We start from the raw sequence: 25437 nt of genomic DNA, 5'->3' as shown, positions 1-25437 counted from the left end.
ACCCAACGAAGCAAAAGCCGAAATTCCACCTGAGGCGAAAATGTTTTCATGAAAATACGTGTAACTTCCTTGTTTTGTGTAAGCCATTAAGCGCGTCATATGACGTTACTCCCTCACATTACAGTGGTATCTACGTCACTTGGATAGACTACTATCATCTTATCAATCTCATTTTGCTACTTGATGAGATTTTTTTTGAGGATTCGAAAGAATGGATATATTCTCTACATGATATATAGATTTCGAAGTTTTAATCAGGATAATTGATAAGGTAGGTAGTAAAGTTTTTCTCAGTAAAGCTCCCTATTTGGTGAAGCGATTATGGACAGAGATAATTTACTTTATCACCACTCGCTTATTATAGGATTTTTCCTTATTAATAAATTTTGATTTATCATGCCAATATTATCCCGAAATCCAAAATGCGATCATTTTTACGCCCTCACGCACTGTTAATGAGAAGACAGCCGAAAATTGTTCAAGGAAGGAATTTTATTTCACTTTAGAGTTCTGAGTCATTTCTTTCATCAAAACTTCTCCGATACTTCACTGGAAGAAAGTAGAAAATAGACTCTACTGCCTTATGCTTTTCAAATTTTTATAGTAATATTACTGTCTTACCCCCTCCTTTACGCGCCATTACTGCCTTGATTAAAAAGTTTGCTTTATGGTGTTTTACTGCATTACATTTGGGCACTTTATCTTATTTTTATTCGTATATTTTAAATCAGGCAGAATACAATTTCACTTCAATTTCATTGGCCATCGCGTATGTTTTCGTTACTCTGAAAAGTAGGAACCGTTGAATTTGATAGAAAAAATACGGTCGATTACTGTAGCTTTTACGTCTTTGAATTTTTCCTCCATACTTAAACGTAACCGACATTTTTTTTAAATCACTAAGTCGTGTGTCTGCAGCAGAAGTAAGTCTAGTCGTAGCAAAAAAGCAAAAGAAATGATAAATGTGATGTGATGCAATGTTTGGAATGTGTTGATATCTTCGCCGCTTGTTCAAAAAATATCCATTCGTTTTAATAACCGCCCTTAGGAAATACGGGAAATGCTTATTTTGGTATATGAGTATGTATCACAATTTTCTTTTGATTATCAATTATTTCATCGATAAAATATCCGGATTTCCATCGAGGGTTGCTAGGCTGGTAAAATGCCCTTAACCTAAATGAGACACATAAGAGAAACATATGCCGGCATACCTATACATCCTATTCGCACATATCCTTCAAAATTATGCAAAGCAACAACTTAGGTATGCATTCCATCATTCTCTCTCTACTGTTCTGTGTTCAATTGAAAATTTTCAAGTTTACCATCGTTATTTTGCTTATACTATAAAAGTTTCATCGGCAATTTTTTAATCGCTATAATGAGACTATTTCGACGAGTGCGTCTTAAATTGGCACTGAGTACCTTTGCCAAGTGATGGCCTTTACTTGTCATCATCCAATGCGTAGTGACTGATGTTATCCTTTCCATTTTGTGCAGCTATAATGACATGCTTGTCAGTGGTAATTACGTGAGATAACTCGTGATATCTCCGAATTATTGAAGTGATGCCACACATTTATTATTGACTCGGTTCTGTTACGCAACGGATCTGTCTCACTGACAATCAATTTATGCAAAGTACTAAATGGTGCTGTTACACCCATATTTTAAAAAAATTATTTGATGTTTCAGTGACTAGGTAATAGAATATGCTATTCAATTTAGCCCCTAAAAATTTTATACGAGACTTACTTAAGTACAAAGTACCTTAAGTAAAGGTACTTTGTACCTTTACTTCAGGGCCCTGTTATCAGTTCCTTTCGGGTAGTACTACGTGAAAAGTCTTGCTTTGACAAAGTTTATTTAACTGTGCTGTCGGGCTCTTCAGGTCATTATTAACTAATAATGTTATTATGGGGACTTAATAATACACATACGAGATATTATTCCCCAAAAATACCGACAACGCCGTCAAAGAGCGATTGTTTTCATAAAAACTTGGCCCGGTGTTACCCAGGAAATAAATTTTACCAAAGAATAATATCCGCTTCGCGGTGAAAAATTCGATTCCTCGATAAATGTTTGCGGAAACTTGATTAGAAGGTCAAAGGCTTGGGTTGTTAGGATAGCAGAAGTTAACCACCCAACGAGTGGGTGCTCTCCACCAATTGGATCCTGAAGGCCTGCCCTCGGATCCATCATACTCCCCATTTTGGGGCTGACCCGCACGAAAGGTTTGGAGGGCAAGGTCGTGGCGTGGGGAGTGGAGGGCGTGAGAGAGAAATGTGGGCAGAAAGGAAGAGTGCAATAAGCGTCCATTTATATGCGTACATAAGCGAAATCACATATATCCCCTCACACCTATGTCCACCATTTGTTTTCCTCTAATATTTCACTTCCAACCCCATCCCTCCACCATTTTCACTCTTGTCCCTTGCACCCGTCGTGTTTACAAATAAATAAATACATATTTATTTATGTTGACAGGAAAATTCACGCATGTTAATATAAATGGCCGTAATTAGTCATCCCTATGACGTTCCAAAAACTGAATAAAGAATTTTTTAAAGTCTGCTTCGAATGCCACACCAGTAACTTATTACGGCTATTCATGTATATATCTGTTCATTTTCATATAATATATATATATATATATATATATATGTATATATATGTATACAAATGTATAAATATAAATAAATAAATATATGTATGCGTATATATATATATACGCATACATATATGTGTGTGTATACACACACATATATGTATGTGTGTGTATACACACATACATATATGCGGTATACGCATACATATACGTGTGTGTATACACACACATTTTTATTCACATATGTCGCGTGTATATATTTTTTAAATATGTGTATACTTATATGTGTATTTGTTTGCGTGTTTGTATTCATGCATAGAAATTCAATGGGAAACACCCAAATGGAACACTTACAGGGTTCGTCCGGAAAATAAGTGTACTGAGCTCAGGAAAAAAAAATTATTACACTTTTACATATCTTAAGCTAATATTCCTCAAAATAGGACCCTTGTGAGTCGATACACTTGTTCCAGCGGCGTTCCCATTCCTGGAACGCTCCCGCGAAGGCATCATCGGGAACCTCTCGAAGACTCGTCGTCGACCTCTTCTCTGCCCTCCACGAACATCTTGTGCCACCGAAAGATCATGTTTCTGGACATGGCTGACTCCCCGTAAGCCTGGTTAATCATACCGACAGTTTCGGTAGACGATTTCCCAAGCTTTACCGCAAATTTGATGGAATAACGCTGCTCCAAAAACTTCGGCATCGCGTTCCGTGACGTGGGTCGAAGCGTGGAGGTTCGCGTTAACAGAGCTCCTCACTACACCACAGCTCAGAGCCGACTGCCTTTTTCAGCGTCGCTTGCCAACATACCCCCCTCCAATCGCAGCCCGTCAGAGCGGTGCTGGGCGCGCCTGGAGCGGCGCGCCCAGCCCAGGAGTCAGTACATTTATTTTCCTGTACTGTATAGTGATTTGAATGTTTTGGCGGATCGCCCAAACGTTTAACCCAGTGTGTGGTCCTTTTTGGCTTATTGGTTAAAATAGTAAATAAAAGTAAATCTTTTGTATGTATGTAGATGTATAAAGTATGATATATAAATTATATGATTCTTATTTGTATTGCTCCATAAACGCAGTAATCAACCCGAATGTCGGTTTGGTAGGTGATGGTAGAGTTCACCCATTACTAAGCCCTATACGGCGTGTGAAATTAACACATTAGGGTAGGGGGGCCAGTTCCTTTCCCTGTGCCGGTTATGGTTCCCCAGAAAACTGGTAGCCGAAAAATCACACAGCTGAGGTTGCCCCAAGAGGTTTGGCCGGGAATCAAACCCTGGTAGCCCGGGACAATAGTCCAACGCTCACTCCCTAGACTACCGTATCGTATGTATGCATGTATATATATATATATATATATATATATATATATATATATATATATATATATATATATATATATAACTGGCATGTTACGGCCGAAATGCAGTGTTATTGGTATTGGGGGAGGAAGAGGAAGTGAAAGTTAAGATAAAAAATGCGTGTAAGGCTGGGCGAAGCGGGATCGGTCGTGTGAGATTTAAATGGAGTGTTGGCGTTGAACGCGGGGCGGGAGGATGGGGTCGAGGCATTTTCTGGGAGAAGAGGTGGCGGAAAGGGAGAGAGCGGGAGAATAGTGGTGTGCCAGGGCGCCTTGGCTCGAATCCAATCGGGGCTCTCCGTGTGCGGTGCAGAATGAGAGATGTATAGTATATGGGTTTCCCCCGCGCTCCTCCCCATGTGAGTTGGCCTGCCGGTGCGGTATTAGTGTGCGTGTATGTGAGTTTTGGGATCATCCAGATGGGTTTTACTACATACTTTATCCTCCTCTGCGCCCTCAACTTTACCCCTCTGCCTCCGACTCGCTCTCCACCCTCTTCATTCCCAGTACATATGTTTGTCTCCTCGTTTCATCGTTTTCACCAACCGCCCTCCACTTAGACCGCCACCTCCTCCCGCCGTGCTAATCCTCTTGAATTTTCATGGGGTTATGAAAGTGTGTGCTTGCGACCCGTCTCTCTTACTCCTCGTTACCCCTTTACACCACCTCCGACATAGCCCCGCCTCCTTCCTCACATCCTCCTAGTCTCACTGCGTACGTCCGCGGACTTGCTGCGAAAATTATGCCGTTTCTGACCTTCACTCTCGTTTGTTTTTGATGCCGGTTTTTCCGTGAATTATATTGACTCTTTGGCGTGGCACCCTTTCTATTTCCACGAAAATCTACGTACGAGGGAGTTAACCGTTCGTCCATAAATCTGCTTGCTTGCTTTCCCTTGCTTTCTTTACGAAAATCCGAATTCAATCGTTCGTTTTGCCTATCAATTTGTAGATCTCAAACTATGCTAAACCTCCATTAACAGCACTGCAAGAAACACTCTTTATTTTTGCTCTGCTTTCTGAAGCACTAACCTTCCTGTACGGTTATGTATATTTCTTCACATTTGTTACCCTAATTTCTGAACGCCAGATCCGTATTTCTCGAGTATTTCATGTTTCATCGATCAGCCCGAACTTACTATATTTCATTTCACCAATAATCAATGACTCCCTGGATTGGTTTTTGATAGTTCTTTTTTATCACCCCTCATCAAATCTCTTCGAGTTTTAATACTTCTTTGCATATTTGTGACACATCCCTTCCTAGGTCCTCGACTACTGCTCATTTTATTCATATCGTCTTTCGCACTTGCCTTTAATATTATATTGGTTATTGAATTTGGTTTTTGATGTTATATCACATTCCCTTTCTCTTGGATTCTTTACATAGGTTTCCCTAGCTTCCCACATGTCGGACAATTTTCATAAACTTTTTGATATATCCATTACTGATTATCGTTCTTAGTTTTTGTTTCCAATCTTGTTTTTCCGCTGCTCCCATGCTCTATATTCCTGAGAGTCATATTATACTTTTACCCATATGCATTGGCGTAAAGATGTGAATGACAAAGTTTGACACTTTTTCTTGAGTGTGCTTGCATTTTTTTTCGCTGAAGCCCTTGGGCATTATTATTTCTCTAAAAAAATATTTTTTTTCTTATCCCTCACTGATATTCTTTTTCCGAAATATTAAAACTTTTCTATCCCTCTAGCATTTTCATCGCCCTTCCATTATTCCAGTGTTTTATTGCAGTGATCTTCTTTACCATATTGCCAACCACAGTGTTAGCTCATATTTCTTCACCTAATTCATATGCTTCTATTTATTCGATCATCATCACCCATAAGCGGAACAAACGCCGCAAGGCGCACCCAACCTTTTGCTCACTCGTCACGGACTCATTTTTCCTGCATATCATTCCGCACTCGTCTCGTTCATTGAAGACGTATCCTGGACTTTTTTTCCCCCTTTTACCTTACACTTCTACTCCTTCCTGCTATCCCCAGAGATCCCACTCCTCCATCCCGGAGCGAATGGCGCGCTCCCCCTCGGAACCGCCTCCTCCGCCAGCCTTCCTACGCTCTCATCCCCACACTCCTCTTGCTCACACCCCTCTTTCCCTCATTCCGCGTCATTACACGGTGTCGTAAAACGCGTGGCGAGCGGCGGAGGATGGGGGCTAATGAAAGGATGATGGCGGGCCCGCGGTAGATTCCCCGACGCTTTCGTGGTCCTCGCCGAGAGTTTAAGTGCCCCCTTTGAAATATGGAACGGATTAGCCTTACCCTCTCTCTCTCTTATTCCCTTTTCTGTTCCCTCTCCCCTTCCCTCCAGTATTCCTCTTCAGCGTCTGTACTTTTGTGGAGAAAGGTCTATAGAGGCGAAAAAATCCTCTCATTCCGTGATGACGGGCTTTCGGAAATTGAGTGCTCCAGAATCTTGATCCCGAAAATCAATGTTTTTACTCGTTTGAAAAGTTTTCGCTCGTTCTCACCCTTGAGTGTTAGGGGTTTTTTTTAACATCCCGCCTGTTCTCTCCCACCCCTGTTCGATGGTCTCAAACCCTCGATACAAGCTGTTTGAAGTACCTCGGAGGTCGAGAACCGCTCCCTAGGTGATATCTTTCCTCAAGCTCTCCAAGCCTGTCCTACTCTTTTTGGTCACCGTACGGTGTTTTTTTTGGAACGTTAACAGTTCCTGAGACGAGGCAGAGTTGAAGCGCATACACGATCGCTCGTACCTGAGGATGAGGGAGATTTTTAATCGTCGGCCTATGATTCAATCTTCCGAGCGTCCTGAGGGCTAAGGACGATTAGCGAGAAGGGAAGCAAAATGACGTGAAATTGGAGCTTTCTGTTTTTTTTCGGTCTCGTGCAAAAACCTAATCAATGAAAGCAGTGTTGCTGCGCTCAAGATTTACATTCATCTCGTATGCTAGCATTGAGACCATTAGCACAAGGGGCTCAAGATGATTAACGAGTCTCATTATAGTGTTTATCTGTATTTAGTGCCTTTCAAGGAAAATAGTCTCGTTAAAATGTTATTCATCACGGCGTATATACGAGGGTCATCCGGAAAGTAGTACCCGTTCGTGCCGCATGAAGTGCTGACGACGCGAGTAGCCGCTGGACGAGGTCAGATAGCTTCAGTGGCTTGTCTGCCTTCTCTGAGCCAAGTTGCGTGACGCTAGCATTGCCTGTGTTGTTTCTGTGATTGTTTACAATGTTTAAAAAAATTGAGAACGCCGCCAGTTGTGAAGTGAGGGCAGTGATTAAATTCCTCAATGCAAGAAACGTTCGCCCATGTGATATTCATCGCCAATTAAAGGAGGTGTATGGAGACAATGTAATGGACGAGTCGTCTGTTCGGCGGTGGTGTCGCAACTTCAACATGGGGAGGGGGAACACACACGACGATGAGCGTTCGGGGAGACCGTCTGTCATTACAGACCAACTGGTGAGCTCAGTTGACGAATTCGTGAGGAACGATCGGCGCGTCACAATTGATGACATCTGTGAGCATTTTCCCAATGTTTCTCGAACAATTGTTCATGAAATTGTTAAACACCATCTGCATTATGCAAAAATTTGTGCAAGATGGGTCCCTCGCGTATCTCAATGAGCTGGCGGCGAAGGACTATGCAGCAGGAATACAGAAACTTGTCACACGTTATGACAAATGCCTTAATTTGCTTGGAGATTATGTTGAGAAGTAGTTTAAAGTATCCTCTTTCAAATAAAATTTTTTATGTTTGTTAATATTTGCTTTTGTGTCTTTATTTCACGAACGGGTACTACTTTCCGGATGACCCTCGTATCATGCTAAAGTGATTTCCCTTTTTTGCGAATTAAGATAATATCATGAGCCCCAATCGATTGTGTTTTGCATGCCTCATTACCTTAGCTTACGCTCATTGAGCATATGTTCTGCTATCGAAATTTAATTGCCATAATTTCTACCAAGTCACAGATTTTTTAAACTTCTAAAATAAATAAGCGGGAAAAACTTTCAAAATACGAAAAATCTTACGCAGACACAAATATTAATTCAATAGTATTATTCTGTGGCGTTTATTTTTCAAGTCAGTGTCTACTGAGTGATTTTCAGCCTGTCAGCCAGAAATTGGATTTTTAATTGCTAGAAATCCTTATCATTCTTCTCGGGATAGAATATATTTCAGCCTAAAGAGTGTAGTTGTCTGATGGATAGAGTTTGCTTTGCTTTCCCGTTACACACGGTTCAGCGTTTATCATAAAATCACGCCCGGAAGCGCTTTACTGCCAACCGCGTCCTTCTGAACCCTGTAACTCGACGTGGCTTTTGAACGCTCCCTCAAATCGCTTCTGTCCCTCCTCCCCCCCCACCCGCGATTTTTAGCGTCTCTCTCCCCCGGTATCCATCTCCCCCGTCGCCACTTACCATATCCCAGATTAGATTGGAAGACCCTTTATCCACTCGGACGTCAGGTGCAGTATCATTTCCTCCCCTCCCCACCACTTCCCCTCCGTACCTCTCTCTTTCTCTAGCTCCCACATTCCCCGTCCTCCAAATCCTCAGCTAATTGCTAGGATTCTTGAGGTTCCAGCTGGCTGTCGGGAGTGCCCTTTGCCTTCCGAGTGGCACACCTTACGCCGCGCACGCATAAGCCTCGGAGTTACTTACGCGGACGACTAAGGCAGGGTGGGCGTCCACAAAACCCTACGCGACGTTTCACCTCTGCATGGAAGATTAACTCAAATTAAACATGAGCCAATTCATTGTTCGAGGAACTGCTCTCGTGATTTCTTTGTACGAAGTTCACGGAATACTATAGGTACTTAATTACGCTTAGCGTATTTTCCTTCTTAACTCCCATGCATCGACAAGTTACAATCGAATGCAGTTAATTTTCTCTTATACATACTGATGGTGCATTTTATTTAAAAATTTTTTCATAAATTGCTCTTACCTGAAAAAATAAATTGTCAAGTAAAAAGTAACATAATGCGGTTGATAATAAGGATATTACGAGCTATAAAAAATGGAAATAATATTTCTTTTTAATTAAAAGGTCGGAAAATTAGCCTTGGGTTAGCTTTGTGGGCATGAAAAAGGGAAACATCTATTTTATGTAATTATGTGACAGTATATCAGAGCAAATAACAGGGAAAAAATCTCTAGTAATTATTGAAGTACAACAAGCTTTGAAAAGAATTACTACGCTTTTGCATTCTTACGAGTTAATTTACTTTAGCCGTAAGTGTCTCGAGCAACATCGGATTCCGATTTTGGAGAGCAATTTGTTTTTGGCTAAATATATTAGAGAGGAACTCGTTGGTTTTGTATAGTTGGAGTATGTGGAAGTTTGTGTCCAAGAAATAAGATAAACAATGTATTCGTCCGCTGAATTTTATTTATGAACAAGCAGTTTAAACGCTTCAGCGTCATCATCAGGCATATTTTTACGCCAGTAAGTGCCAGTATGAATGTTTTTTTTTTGAGGGAAAGGAGAGAGGATTGGTCCGGGGTCTAGGTGGAAGCTTCCTTTTTCCTAACGGGAAAAATACTTAACCCCCTGCTCGCTCTGTCCCCTCATTATCATACCAGGTAACTCCTCCTTCGCTCTCCTCCTCCATTCCTCACCATCTTGACCGTGGAAAAATGCTCCCTCCTTTCCTTTGAACAAAATTACATGTACTTACATCTACTAATGTGAAACTCGTGCCTAATGATGACGCTGAATTGTTTAAACTACTTTTACTTCAATAAAATTCAGTTGATAAATACTATGAAGAGGGTTTCTCGATTAAATATGTACGTAGGGCCTGTAAGCTTTATCAATTCCTGCTTCATGTGCTTATTTGGAAAACTCCGGGAGACTATATAGTATTTTAGGAGATTCTTGAAAAGGGGGGTAATTTTACGTTTTCGTATTAAACCATCACGAATTCTGAGGGCAAAAAATTTACTGATACCACTGGTGATGAATGATTAAAATAAAAAAATTGTGTCATCTGGTAATAACGTATTCGCGGAGCAAAATTGACTCGGAGTGACCGGCTTTTCCCTCCTCACCAAATTACCTATAGTTGTAATGAAGCACATTCTTGGCGGCTTAGAATTTTCCATATCCCACGCGGTTTTTCTATATGTGCTTGGGAAACTGTCTCCCTCGGGGACTTCCAACAAGCTATCCTTTAGGATATATATTTTAACCCCTCTAGCTTCTCCCCGAACCTCCGCCTACAAAACGTTTAATGTTCTGAAGACGAATGAACACTTTCGTATTTGCGTCAAATTCACAACCGTTCGTTATTTGCAGGTGACGGTAAGACTCGAATATTAATGTAGCCAAAGGTATTTACTTAAGGGATTCAGTGTGAATTACGGTCCTCTTCGGGTGAAAATTTTCAATATTTTGTCAGCTTATTGTCAAGAAGTAGCTTTGCTTATTTCGTTGTTTGGAAAAAAGTATCTTTGCTGAAAAGGCGACGACGCTGACACCTATGGATCCATTTCACTCTTTTCCACAGTTTTAAAAAAGGTTTCCCTTTCTGATACCTGAACGTGAAACCTTTCAGTTTTTGTATTTAAAAATGAAGTACATAGTTCTAAAAATGGTGCATTTGTAGTTCGTAAGAATGGAATGTATATGAATAGATTCCTCCCCTACATACCTCCCTCCTCTGTGGGGTTGATCCGACTCACCGCCCGTCCTCTTCTTAAGTCTGGCGGACTTCCTCTCTCCAGCTGGATTGGATCTCGCTCCCCGCTCCTCCCGCCGCTTAGGAAAAACGTCGAGTTAGGCAGAAAAGGAACGGCCGCGCATTTTCTCGCTATTATTTCTTTTATTTTTAATGGGATACGTACGACGAGTCTCCCCATCTGCCGTCGGGAAGGAGGGAGATAGAAACAGAAGTGTGCGAGAAAGAGAGAGGTGTGGGGGGGGGAGAAGAACGACAAGTATCCCTTCTTCTCGGGCCTTCCTTTCCACTCCGCCGTCATTTCTTCATCCTTGCTATTTTTTCGCGAGAGCATTTGAATTCCCTTCGCATGCCTCTCTCACCGGCTAACACGTACCGTTCCCCTTTCCCCGCCGACTCCTGAGGGAGGGGGAAAGTCTTCCCCGACAGCGACGGGTTATTCTTCGCCCACTCGTCAAGAGGGAGGGGTATTCGCGCGAAAATATGCCCCTCGGGACGCGGGACACCTGTCCGTCGCATCCACGGACACCAACGCCGTCTTAATTTGTATTGCGTAGGCACAGACAGGCCGAGGCTCATCCTTCTTCCTCCGACTTCATCCCTTCCTTTTGGAAGGGAGCAGGGGGGGGGGATCGGCGAGGGAAAAGGTAAGCACTATGAGGCGCGGCGGGAGATGGTAAGGGGGGGATGGAGGCACGAAGGGGGAGAGGGGTTAGTGGATGCGTGGATGGCAAAGGAATTTGGGGGGAGGGCTGAATGGGCGAAAGGAATGGTTGAAGGGGGTGCTCTTCCGTCAGGCTCCTTGCTTCCCGGGGTAGAGGGGTGATGAGAGGGATGGAAGTATTTTTTTTCTTAGGAATTTAGTCGCAGGGAAGAGGAAGGTTCTGCCATCCGACCCAAGATATTCAAAGAAATGAATGTAACTAATGTGTAGCGGCATTTAAATAATTAGCATCGCCTTCTTCATTTGGCTACATTTAAGTTTGATATATATTCCAGACGTCAAGGAGCTTATTCAACGACACTAAATGCAAGTTAATCACTACTATGAGACAAAATTATGATCATCCGGCATCTTTGCTGTTTTTTTAATATTGCTATCGCTTATGTTGCGTAAGCACAGACAAGCTACATCCTCCTACTTCCGACATCATCCCTACCCTTTGGAACTTCCAAGTGTGATAGTGATAGGGGGTGTTAGGGAACCAGCCTTTGTTGGTGCTACATATACATGTAAAAGGATTTTGAATGTTTTTGTGAAGTGATTACAAAATGAATGGCAGAAAACAACAGGTTAGGGACACGATTTACAGTAAATTTCGCTGATGTGCTCAGTGAGAGTCTCCTTTTGTTATTTTATCCGGGTGTTCTAATCTGCCAACTTAGCGTGCGGTCTTAGCTATGACGTTGATTTCAAAAGTTAACTCGATTTCCCTCCACTTTTTGAAAAGCCGACTTCTAAGTTCGTCTTTGGATGGCATGATTTCCCCAATTAATTACCCTTCCTCTCTTTCTTCTCTATTTCTGGGTAATGTGTATTTTTGGTCGATATTGCCATTGTGTAGAAGTCATTATTCGCATTTATTATAAGGATGTCAAGCACCACGGGTCGTGTCTTGTTGGAGAGAATTTAACAGTGGTTCATATAATGCAAACGATTTGGTAGCGACCGACAACATTACACTTTTCTGGAGTTCTCTTTATCCCGTTGGAAAGAGTAGCATGCATTATAAGATTTGTTTTGAGAGATTTGACTCATTCATTTGCGGTAGGAATTATTCCATTTTTCTTCTGATTCCAAACATTTCCCCTAAAGAATGAAAATAACTGAGCGAGTGAAATTTGAAGTCACACTCTTTGTAAAATATGGTAGCAAAAATGCAAAATTGTCGGGACGCTAAATTTTTACATTCAATTTTCTTAGTATTAACCTTGATTAAGCATCTCTTTCATTTTCTTTGGCAGTGCCCAATGAATGTTGATTTTATAGTTTCAACCAATAGTCCCATTCAGTTAAGCTAGGTATCAGTTAATGGAATAATTGGCAATCAAAGATTTCTTTTCCTTCGCGCGAATAAAATATCCGTAGGAATACACAAATATAATTAACGATTAGGTACTCCAAGAAATTAATTTCGAAAACATGATAATGCTTTCAAATAAGAGTTACTTTAATTGTCTTCACCCCCAGCTGGGTGAAGTGGTACGTTTATGCTGCAACGTTTATCCACGGTTAGGTTGACTGACATTCATGATTAATGCATGCCGCCGTCGGCGGACATCAGCTTTGACGAGTTTAAAAGAGGTTTATTTTCAGCAGGGAGACGCTGTGATATGATTACATGAATAGATTAAACCTCGGCAATGACGAGATGGGGAAAAGTACGGAAGGAAAAAAGCGAGGGCGGGGCAGAGGAGAGGGAACTTTCCTGTGGAGAGGAAGGAAGCAGGGAAGGATTGCGGAGGAGAAAAACGAGCGGGAGCACTCAACTTTACTCCCCATACATCTCCCGGCCGTGGGTCAAAGTGTCGCCGCCGCATAACCGCCACCGAATCCGCCGCTTGCTCTCTCCCCCGTCTCTTGGCGAATCCAACACGCCCCTTTCGTAGATACACACACGTGAGTGTGTGTTTGTGCGCACATAATATCCCCCTTTCGGATCCTTCCGATTTTCACCTCGAACGGGTAGGGGAATGGAACCGTGCTTTATGGGACCGGTTAGTGCTACCCACCTACGCCTCGCGCGCAGTGAAGTTTTTCTTTATTTTTCGGAAGGCATGTGGAGTCGGGCGGGTGGGGAGGGCGTGGGAGAGAGGAAGGGAAGGAGGTGGGTGGATGGGATACGGTGTCGTTGGTGCGATGAGGGGGCAGGACTCAAATGGGGAGGGCGGGAGAGAGGGCCATTCGTCTGCATGCCTTTTTTTCTCTCCCCTTTCTCCTGCTCTCCACCCTCCGCACAAGAGTCTCCCCTCACCCTCTGGCCGACTTCAACACCGCCGCGTTCGTGCCGGAGGATTGCGGGCGGAGCGTCGACGGGGTCGCATTAATTCCCTCTGGGAGAGAGAGGGCGGCGGGTGTAGAGCGGTGGGGTGACTGGCGGGGCGGCCACCGCCGTCGGGGATGGTGTATTATCGGCATGGCGGAATGAGAAGTGAAGGAAAAAAGCGCCTTTCACTTTCTTCGTGCAGTTAAGGGATATTTCGGTCGTGCTCCGTGCGGCTGGTAACAGTTAATAACGGAATGCGCTCGGACTCCCGTTTGCCATTTATCAATAGCTATGCGCGAAAGTGGGAATTTTTCATGCGCTCTTTTCCTGGGAATGGGTTCATTTCGTAGAACTGGCTCTGCGTTACTTCAGGTAATAAGGGAGTTCGTTCTTGGGAATGTACGCCATCACGCAGTTTCAAAGGAAATTGTAATCTATAAGAATCACTACGACCGGTTTATATGAAGCGAATATGGTGGAAAGTGAATTCTTTGCCCGTGGTAGTTTTGATATATATATATATTAGCTTTTGCAATAACGTTTAATGTGTTCCCGTAGATATGACTTTTTCAACCTGTTCAAAGATATAAAATAATTTTATTCTTTTCAAGCCGGTCCTAAAACACATATCTTGCTTCATATTACCCACACAGATGCGCGCACAGTACCCTATTGAAGGCTTCATATTTGGTGAACAGTTAATTATTCTACGTTGAGCATTTAGACACCATCTCATCTAATTTTGATTTGAAAATCAGTTCAATTCCATGATATTAAACTATGCGCAGTTATTTTAAAAGAAGTAAACCTGGTGGAAATAACTAAAATTGGTAAAAACAATATCTTTTATCCTATCCCTTACGTTTTACTCATTTAACACCACCAGTCACTACGTTATCCATCGGATGGTATATTTGATACAGTGTAATCTGATGGTTAAGTTGTAATGCTGAATGTTAATTGATGTTGAGCGTTAAATAATTAACTAAATCAGTGCGATGATAAAGAACGTTAGTAATTAAGAACTCTGAAATGTTAAATAAAAAGTGGATACATTCTGATGTGGGATGGATTTATAGTTACATAGTGGAATGGATACATAGCTGCCAATTCCTAACATAAGCATCGTATTTTAGTATTTGCTTGTTTTTATTAGCCGTTTAAATAAGTCTATATCATTATCTAAACTTATAGAAGTAAGTACTTCAGAAAATTCCCATATATTGCGGAGAAAATGTATTCGGTGTTAAAAATTAACACGTGGCCATTGCAGACCTAACGCCGGAACGATTTCCCGAGTACCGACCTGGGTGCTCCTGGGGTCGCAAGAGGAGACAGCGAGGAAAATAACGTAAACGAAAATGAGAAACTAACTGAATATATTCAGAAACAGCTGTCTGTTGAATGAGCCAAGGAAATGTAATGACCCGGTGGGAAGATCATGATCAAGGGGTGAGAAAGTTTGACTTTCGACAAGAGGATACGAGTAAATGGAGAGACCGACATGGAGGATAGACTAGGTGACTGTAGAAATCCACATCTTGCTGATTGGTTGGTAGCAACCTCATTCGGAGGCTTCCTTAATAGTTTTCTACATTTCCTTATCCTTCATCGACATTCTTCATTAAATGATTCAGCCTTCGTAAGAAAGAACATAAAAAATATAAATTATTATTTCTGTAAATGTCCTTGCAAATTACTGATCAGGAATTTACATGAACTAGAATAGTAAATTCACCGATGACAATGATTAATTTTAAGTATTTCTATTTATCAATTAATGACAAGACGGCCAAGTTGACCTTTGCGTGAGATGATTTAACTAGGCGTACAAGGACAGTCATAGAGACAAGATACAGGAAAATTTAGCCGACAGAGAATCAAACCCGGGTCCCTTGGATTAACAAAACAACGGATTTATCCTGACACAATCGAGATAGGAAAGACTGTAGTGTGTCTACTGTGCAAAGTGGTATATACCGTAGGGTTTCTACTTTGTAGAGTAGTTTAGATATGTGAAAAAGAGTGCGTTTGGAGAAAAATAGTTAATGGACAGGATATTTCCTCCAATACCGAGACTCAAACCAGTAACCCATGACATGTCCATGATCTGGGTACGAATTCCCGTATTAGTGGTTGTTTTTTTCGCTGTGAAATTTCTCGCATTTTATTGCACGCCGACGAGTTACTCCGCTAAAATTACTGTTGAGGCATTAACCTTCATTAACGTTAGATTCTTTAAATTTATATCTCTTTCCGAAAATGTATGTATCTCATAGGTAAGTTTTTTCATCATCACTGTTTGTTAGCTCTTTGATTGGTTTGGCGTTGCTCTGTACGATACTCCGTTCATCCATCGGCTAGCCTCCTCTTGCCTTCATCTTTCTTCTCTTTGTCTTCTATGATTACTCATTTCATGAATCTCAGCGGGGAGCTTTCTCCATAGTTCTCACCATTTCCTTATCCTCCGTTGGCCGTCTTCATCAGGCTATCGTGTCTACCGAGAAAGCACAATTCAAAAAAATCAAAAGATATTTCCCAAATAGATTCGTTTCAAAAATTAACGATCAGGAATTTTCATGAACTCAGAGAATAAATGAACCCTCTTTTGTGTCACCAAACCTTACGCAACCATTATCCCGGACGGAACTCACCTGAAGGTGTGGTGACGGGGCATTCTCGTGTCCGCATCGGCGTGAATCATGCATGCTCATAATTTTGTCCGCCGAATGAAATCCGAGATTGCCACCGCGCGTGCCGCTTCACTTTTTCTCGGAATACATGAGTGCGTGTGTAAGAACGGCGGGGGGGGGGGGGGTGGTTGAGATTGATTAAGTAAAGAGGGACCCGGGAGAAAAGTCTTGAAAGCCGTTACATCAGCCCCGCCCACCGTATTTTCTCGTAATCCGCCCGTAAATAATGTCCTCCCACTCTGCGACGTCCCACTGCGGGGAGGCGGAAGGGGGGTGAGAGTGGGGGATGGGAGGGCGTGCGACCGATGGACCCCACCGGGGAGAAAGTGGGGAGAGGACGCACTGGTCGCGGTGTGGGTGCGAGCCAAAACATCGCCGTCAGCGCTTCCCACAGCCGCTGATTTATTCGCGCAATCTTTTTATATATTAAGTACACACGCGGACCGGTGGAACGAACCTTAGCCAAGGAGAAGCGGAGCCACCTGGCACGGTTGTCGGAAGGGGTTGAAATCTTCAATTTATAGAAGCCGGAGATCTCGCCACCAGCGACACACACACACTCACACGCACACACAAACACTCGTTCCCGCGGTCCCGTAGCGACCCCACCCAGCACGGTTGCTGTTCCCACCCCATCACACCCCCCCTCACATCCCAAACCACCCCTCGGCCGGAGTTTTTGCGGCGTCAACGCTTGGTTAGAGGGTTAACGTGCGGGGTTCTCCCGTCGGCGGATTCTAAGGTAACCCCTTCCTTCTGCCTCGTTTTCGCGCTGTTTTTTTCCAACGGCTCGGCTGCATAAAGAGGGGGATATAAACGGCTTTCGGGGCATATTTCAGCGTCCAGTTCTTTTCTTTCCGCAGTTCACATTTTTTCGTCCGTTTTTATTCCCCCGTTCTCCCCTTGACCTCTATTGCGCTTTAAAAAAACGGTGACCTAAGTGGTAATTGCCCTTGTAAGGAAGTTATGAGACCAAAATTTCATGCGGCAAGCTTAGAGTACCCTCATATTTATTTTCTAACAGTTACGGTACCTACAATTAAGTAGATTTGGGTGAATAACTTCACTTTTCATAATGATATCATCAGATTATTCTGTTTCATGGCTAAAACATTTGCTCCTTCTAAGTAAAAAGATGAAGGTACTACTTTTCAAAGGGGTTGCAATAAATTTTTTATTTGATTGAATTTAATTGAATAGATTGCATTTTACCCGTGAAGGGTTATTTGCTGATCAGTCGGAATAAGTGATATTTTGCTGTTACTGCGTTAAGATGTGATCCACGTTAGAAACCTAGTCTCGCATTCTCAAATAACCTGACATTACAAGATAAACTGGCCAGGCATATTGTGGAACGGAATTAAATTGTGTTATCGGAGGAAAGGCGTCAATTTTCGTATGCCTCCGGGGAAAATTGTACCTGTAGCAGCTGTGAATCAGAATTCTAAATTTCAGCGTTTCACCTCTGTTTTTCGAGACTTAGGCATCCCGGGGACGGTTGAATTCTGACCGGTGAGAAGGGAAGTAGTGGCTGTAATTAAATTTGACAAAATGTCTACTTTATTACCGGGAGGATTCATCGCATGCTCTGTACATAACTCCGCATTGTTATTAAACGTGCGAGGTAAATTTTATGAATTGACACCCGTTACAATGTCTCCCTTTATATTTTTCTAAGATTGCCATACAAACGTATGCACCTCATCACGCTCGTAGAGAACGAATTCTTGCGGATCAAGTCGCGAGAAATGAACGCTCTCAGTGCGAAGGCGAGTTTTTCCTTTCCCCTGCGCCATCTGAGGAATTTATTCTTCATTCTCTTTCGTTTTCCAGCTAACAGGTCCCATGCCTCTTATCTCCCTTCCAATTCCGCCCACGCCGTTATTCTCCATCAACGGTCACCCCCTTGGAACTCATCGTCTATCTCCCTCCTTGATCTCACTCCTCTTATCTTTATTTTCCACCATTCTCCTCCCTGCTGATCCTCAGTTATTACCTACGCAGATTAAGATTTTGCAATTTTTATTCGTCGCTGCTTCTCCTCTCTCTTTATGCGTGCGTCGACACGGGAACCATGTTGCAATGGCGTCGTATCGAATGCCATTTTACTGCTCGCTCGCGAACTCGTTCCGAACCATCGTCCTGCTTTACTATAGTTCGTGACTGGAGATGATACTTCAGGGACCTTGCTCAACATTATAACAGTTATTGACAAAATTAAATGAACCATCGTAACATGCATTTCAACATTATCTATCTCCCGAATCTTGTCAAAGATTTTTAGCACTGAGATAAGAAACCATTCAGTTTTCACGGGTTATATTTTAGTCAAACTTCTGTGATTCTCTATTTTTCAAAACAGCTTCTTCTCCAACTAAAAGATTGTCAAAAATTTCGTCCGGTGGGCTTCTTTACACTCCTTATTCTGATATCTGCTCCCTAATTTGTACTTGATTCTCTTACCGAATTGGCAGTTTACCAAAGCATTTCCATAATTTTCCCGTATACTTCGAAAACATTCCATATCTAGACGCCAAATTCTCATTCGTGCTAAATTCAGTTCCAATTTACGCTGGCAGGTAACAATCTTCTTTCCAACCTTCACCCTTCCAACGCTCCGATGGAACGTGCCCAACTGTTATCAGGTTAGTGTCACGGGCGTCTCGTTTTCGGGCATCCCTGAGCAAAAAATTGGCTTTAAGAAAACGATCCTGCGAATCCAAGTAGAATAGATAGTGCCTCTAACCCGTTTTCTCCGCACTAGACTGCTTGGAGATTTTCACTCGAGGAAAAGTCCCCGGAGAATTTTCTGAGGAATAGGATGGGAAAGGGAGTATTGCAAATTTTAGCGGTACGGATATTTGAGAGCTACCATGTGTACTATCTAAGGAGTGGCACTGAACAAAGGTTTTCTCTGTGAGGCGAGGTGAACAGGATGATGGTGCATAGTAGGGTGGCATGCCTTCGAGACGGAAGGTCCCGGTGCGAGGCCCGAGATGTCGGCACGCGCACTGATGACTCCAGGTGTACTCCCTCCCGGAACGGCTTCGAGAGAGCGCCCTGAATGGGAATATTTCCAGACGTTCCTCATTACTATTAATTTATCTAGCGTTCGGGTTAAGGTGTTTTCGCTGCCAAGCACATTTCAATAGCGTGCCCAAAAAAATGTGGTTACTGCTCGTGAGAAAAAATTCTTAACCGTTTGCAGCTGCGCAACCGCTTCTGTTAGAAGTAGCGTTAGCTAATTCCGGCACGCGACCTAACTTTAATTTGCAACATATTGAAAATTCTCACTTTTACATCGACATCTTGCCCCACAAGAAGTCAGCAGGGCATGCAGAACTAACTTGACTGAAGTACTGTTACTGATAGGTGTTAGGGCACCAGCCATTATTGTTTATGATGATCATTGGCTTTTGGTATATATTTGTTTTTACGTAGGTAGCCTTTCTTGTCGTGCCCAGTGATGCACTCATGGCACTAGTTTTAAAGGAACCCATCAAATGAGATGTTATTTAATTTTCGGAATGGCTATCTTTTTTAGAAAATTATTATTCGCAACTGAGTTAAGTCAATAAAAGAAGTTAAATGCTATGAATTATTCGTTTCATACTCATTTTCCCACTGTACAAATAATATCCAATCTACGAAATAGAACCAATCAACATTCTATGTAAGTTATTCCATCAGTCCCTGAAGGAACATAACCGCTAATTGCCGCTGCCAGTACTTCTAATTGTCAAGAATCAAAAATGTTACGTGGGTGGGATTATATTGATTTCCTTACCAGTAATATACTGGCAGAAGTAGTATTAAAATCAATATTTGTATATGGCATGACATAGCATCTCACAATGGCTAGACGCCCTTGCGGACATAATAAAGGCATTATTGAATAAAGAACACGAGGGTGCATTTATTTCGACCAGGAGTTTGCCTCAAATTTATCAAGTATCCGGTATATGTCGCAACCAAGCTTCAATTTACCTTATACATTAAATGTTATTAGTTAAAAATAAAATAAATAGTATAAATAAAGAAATCAATGGCACACTGGACCACGAATTGCCATGGAAGTGAAAGTAAATGTGGATTATTTCCCTCTCTCTCGAGACTCCTAATTGTTTTACATATAAAAATTGATAGCCATCCTCCTTCGATGATATCCGAACAAGGGACGCTTAGAATGATAAGAATCCTGGGAGGGCATAATAGTTCCTGGTGTTGTTTCCCGTCCTTATCTGTATCACTCTTTGCATAAAGAGTGGCTTGCACGTTTCAATGAAAATAAGGGATATTTGGGTGGAGAGGAGTTTAGTTGAGGCACTGAGAGAGAGAGAGAGAAATTCAATTCGTGACACCTAAGGAAATTCACATAAATTCGCATAGTTTTTGGGATCGTCTACTTTAAATACGTTAGAAAATATAAACAATATTATCTGTATCGTTGGGATACCACCATTTCCTTGACTGTTGAACCCTGAAAATACAAAGCGTAATCATAAATAATGCCTGGGAGCAAATTATGTAACAAATTAATGTATGCGTACATTTATTAAATCATGAAAATTTACTAACAATCAAGAAACATTACTTATTCTATGGCATGTAAGCTTATGCTTTTACAATAAAATCGCATTTTACATGTACTGTGCACTTACGTTTTCGGTAGAACACACATATTTTAAGATTAGAAGCCCACAGGAGTAAATGTCATGATCAGTTACAAGAATTCAAACACTAAATACCTAAGTACTTATTACATATGAGTGCATATTTGAGGGCTGGTACTAAATAAACTCCTTAGAGTTTTTCACCGTGTCAACTCTTGCATTACTATTGTACAACTCGCGTCAACTATTGTAGCACAGAAAGCTCCCAGAAATATTTTATGATTTACGGAGGTCACGAGGTCAATCATTCCTGAGCTCACCAATACTGGTTCATGAAAAGGTCATTCCTTTCACCTAAGTCTTAATATATTGCATCGAAAGGAACGTTGAAGGCTTTTCGAGAGACGTAGGGGTCTCAGTAGGGAGGGAGTGATATTTCTTTTTGCACAACAGTGCATGTGAGTGGCTTCGCGTCAGCCATGAGAGTGGTCATTGGGAAAAAAGTAGCTGGTGAAATAGCAATAAGCTAAAGAATCTCTGGTGCCAACATCACTCTTTGCCACGTCTTAAAAGTGTAGCATGTAGATTCTCAGGATAAATCTTCCGAACAGGTGATGATGATAAGTTATAAACTGATATTCTTACTTTTCATTGGATACCCAAGCTGCAGTGCGTACGCGCAGTTCTTTTTCATTTGTGGTCGATCTACTTTAGCCTCACTTCATCGTAAATTTACGTATATTAATTTTCATTCATTACTTAAAATCTCGACGAATATCTATTAAAACTTAATACATCCAAGTTCATTTATGATAATACCCGCCAGGTTTTCCAAAATGTACCATTTTTATTTAAAATCACTCCATTTCCGCCGTCCTACTTCTCTAGTTTCTCGCTGTTGTGCCAGTTGAAATGCTTTTGAGGTGAATTTCATGCAGGAATGTTGCACTTTAGCTCCAAAATCTAAAAGATAGAACACTTTTCATTCATAAATACTCAATATAGATTGTAATTAACCGAATCATTGGTCCAGTTGTAATGATAAATTGATCAATATTTCAAATTTGTACCGTGAAGACGTGTAACCACTAATTGAGTTTTCATTAAATTTAAGTATATTTTATCATCTCCTATAACATTAAAAAAAGAATCGATCCCACCATTCCTTGATTTTAAAATAACGGTAAAGTTAGTGGGAGTCCAGGAGCATAAGCCACCATTTTTTTCCTTAATTTCTGTCTCATTTCCTTTTTAAATGGATTTTGTTGTAGGAATACGATGCATGCAACCTGGTGAAGGCTCATTTCTGCTGCTGGCTGCGAGTCCCCGCACACAGTTGCTAGTCCGGACTTTTGATTTGCACTCTCGAGTTTGGCTCGCACCCCCAGTATATATGGCTAACCCGCCAAGATGGCGGGCGCACGCATACTGGGAGGTACGGCCCGAGAGGGCGCGTCCGCCGGGTTAGCCGTAGTGGGGACCCACAGCCAGGTCACTGTCTGTGACTGTTGTTCTTTAATGTAAATATTCATATACATTTCAACCAATGTTTCATTTAAATGGAAAATAAGGCCTTGGCCTTTACAAAGGCTGTACACAGTTGCAGCGTTATCACAATGCATTTTTACATTCACATTACATAATTTCATTTCGTTCAAAAGTTCCAATGTAAGTTTAAGGCCGGTGAGCGCTGCATATGCTTCTGCCGCGTTAATCGATGAGAGTTCAGGGATCGGGAAACTCTGGCTGATGCCCCATTCTGGTATCACTACACCTCCTTGACCCGGGGTGGCGTCAGTATACACAACTATATCACTTGTTGGTCTTGGCAAAGTCACTTTTTTATTAAAAATCTCGGATTCTTGTAAATAAAACCACCAGGACACATTTCTCTGGAAAACCTGTGAGATGAGGAACTTTGGCAGGCGCAGCAACCACACGATCCAATTCAGGAATCCCGCTAGTTTTGGCACGTCTTGTTTTCGCAAGACGGGGATGAGTGGAATGCCTTGATGCACACGTTTGATGGACCCTGTTGTTAGTTTGAGGGATAGGTCCTCTGAATTAATTATAACACCTAGATATTTGATTTTGGTTACTGGTTGGAGTTTTGATTTGCTGTAATTAATTTGCACACCGTATTCGTTTTCAATAAATTTGGTGATGGCATTACTATTAATTTCTTTTCTGCTATAGAGTAGCCAATCATCTAGATAAGCGATGAATTTAACTTTGAATTGATTACTGATATCTTCACCAATTTCGTTTGCCCACCTCTGAAGGATGGCTGGGCTTAAGGCATGTCCCATTGGTAACCTGGTGAAGGCTAATTTCTCGTTACGGTATTTAACACCGTAGAATTTCCAATGCCTAGGGTGTATCTGCAGTTGGTAGAATGCACTGGTGAGGTCGATTTTAATGAGAGTGGCAAATTGCGGAATTTCTGCTAAGGCTCGCCCTGGTCCCATAAGGCTAAACTTGGGCGTGCGATAAAATTCTGTCCAGGGGGACAGGTCGTAGATGAGTCTATGTCCACCATCACCCTTAGGGATTAGAAAGCAACGGAAACTGCACTTACTGTTCCATCTGACGAGGATCCCGGCGTCTAGGAGTCCATCAATATATGTGGTCATGTTTGCTGATTCGGTTGTGGTCAGGGACACGCCTAATGAGTACCCATTTATCCTCATCCATTATTTATTCTCTGACCCCGTATCTCGGCAAAGGGATCTTTGTGAATCCTTAACTTTTCCCCCACTGACCTCCCTTGACTTGCGGTTAATTCAAACAGCTGCAAGTATTTGCCCTACGTCCCCGCCTCCGACCAAGTGAACGACATCAGCGGGTCACTGCTGATGCCGCTTACATTTCATAATAAAAATCTGCCGGTATTTTTTGTGGTAAATAATTGTAAGAGCAGCCTCATCCTTTCCAATCACTTACAGCCTTTGCATAAATACTATATTTCATGTCCGTACAAGATTGCTTATTTTGAGTAATTAACGTAATTCACTTTAGTATGGTATAGTGTGAAAATTTACGCGAAATAAATTAAAATTTTTTAATATTTCTCAGCTTTGCAAATAACTAATTGTGGAGGGGATACGTTAAGAAAATTAACTCTTCGTTTAATTGCTCATGTTTAAAGTTTGACCAAACTATTCATCAAAAAGATGCAGTTATAGGGCTACGTATAGGAGAGTATAAAGGAATTCGATAGAGCAAACACACAGTGCCCGATGTATTTATTTATTTCTCCTGAATAAAACGCTCCCAAATTTGCATTCCTATTCCTATTTTTCACTGTGTCAACACGAAATAATGTTAATTAGGTGACCTGAGTCTCGTCAAAGTGAATTGTAAAACCTGGTTGGTTCCTAATTCACTCGTGCAAACAAGTAATTGCATCTACATCAAGTTAAATGTACAACGGCTTCTGGTTTCTTGTAATGGCATACAAGAATAAATACTATTAATGTTAATAGAAATGCAGGAATCATTCTAGGGAGACCCCAATTTTACGAGTATCAAAGCTTTGGTGCTTACGATTGGCGTTTGAAAATAATATTACACTGTAACACTTATTCGTAAATTTTATACTTAAATGAGGTCATTTTTCATGCATTTGCAATTATTCATTTACATACTAGCATTTACCGTTATTGAACTTGCGCATGATTTTTATCACATTTTCTTTGGAATTTTGCCATATAATTGTAAAAAACCTCTTTATTTTTCGTCCGCAATGAAAGAAAACTACCGAAATAAATATTACTGAATTCAAACGACTTGTAATGGAAAGAAAATTTAGCATGCTATTTTTTCTTCTGAAAATACACAACAATAAATGAATTTTTAAACATTTATTTAAAGTTATCAATTGTGAAAAATATTTTCAGAAGGCACTTAGTTCTCGGCTTAGCAATGTAGAAATGCCTCTACAAAACCTACTTTAAACGGTGAACAGTCATAACAAAAGGAATAAAATATCTTTTGTAGAATCACACCCTCTCTCTCTCCCAAACCGCAGATACTTACGGGGACGAGGAAAGAACTCATTGGAAATGTAAATTCCACGCTCGCTTAAAAAAACTCGCCACTAAAGTGAAGAAAATCCGAAATTCACTCCATTGTTTTTATCCATAAATATGCTATTTTTTCTTTTTCGGTGCTTTTAGTAGCTCATGAACTAACTCCAGCATCGCCTTAAGACTGGAAAATTCTCCCCTGCGAAAAAATGTAATCGCTGTTTGGGTCGGTTTCCTCGATTGCTCATCATTCTCTCGGGGCGCGTGGAATTGACTAATCCAGTCTAAGACATTTTTTTCAGCGAATGAAGGATGCGCTCTAACCGCACCACTTCAATCGATTTACCCGTACCTTTTGGGGGGACACCCCGAGTTCCCCCGTTAGGGGAAAGCGCCCTTAGTCTTTAAAATGGGAATTTGGTTGTGGCTAGGAACCCGATATCGCCACCGCAGCGAAAC

Source organism: Hetaerina americana, unplaced genomic scaffold (assembly GCF_022747635.1).
Source record: "Hetaerina americana unplaced genomic scaffold, ioHetAmer1.1.p SCAF_1, whole genome shotgun sequence".
NCBI classification, from domain to species: domain Eukaryota; kingdom Metazoa; phylum Arthropoda; class Insecta; order Odonata; family Calopterygidae; genus Hetaerina; species Hetaerina americana.
Note: the sequence above shows the minus strand (reverse complement) of the source record.